Genomic DNA, 690 nt, shown 5'->3' with positions numbered 1-690 from the left:
CCCACCACTAACCCCCCGTTACAATGTACGGCTTGCAGTGAATGTAATGAACAGTGACAGGCGGCTTCCCTGTGTGGGAGACCCGCATCAACCTACAATGACAGACTGTCTGCTTACTGTCACTGCAGAAGGTCCCTGAGTGGTGGGCTGTCGGAAGCCCCTCAGTGGGCTCCTATGTAATGCGCCCCCCCTGCTGCTATACCTGCCGGGGGCTCAGCAGCCATGCATGGTCTACATGGAATTACCCATTCACCTGAGGTGTATTTCTATACAGACCAGACATGGATCCATTATGGCCACTGGCTTTTTTTCCACACAGACTGATGGTCCCTGTGAAAAATAGTGCCTGTGCCCAAGTGTTGTCCGAAGCGCGTCTCAGGCGCAACTCGCATACGCCTGTGTGAATAGGCCCTTACCTCCTTATTGTCTTCACTGCTGTGTGAGGAGCACTTACCAGCTCTCAGCAGTGAAAGGGTTACAAGCTGTAACTTAGCGGACAACTATTGGCTGAATTAAGCGATTCTGACCCCCAGTCGTCTTGTGTAAATGTGGCGCCCGATGGTACGGAGCAAGAAATCGCTCATTTTAGCGCACTCACACAAACGACTAGTGAGCAACTTCTCGCTACGTATAAACAGGCAGTCGTTCATTATTGAACGACTGCCTGTTCGCAGTGGATGGAGGCGGGCA

Source organism: Eleutherodactylus coqui, chromosome 2, assembly GCF_035609145.1.
Source record: "Eleutherodactylus coqui strain aEleCoq1 chromosome 2, aEleCoq1.hap1, whole genome shotgun sequence".
In the NCBI taxonomy this organism is placed as follows: Eukaryota; Metazoa; Chordata; class Amphibia; order Anura; family Eleutherodactylidae; genus Eleutherodactylus; species Eleutherodactylus coqui.
The sequence above is the reverse complement of the archived record's forward strand: the minus strand, read 5'-3'. Positions refer to the sequence as shown.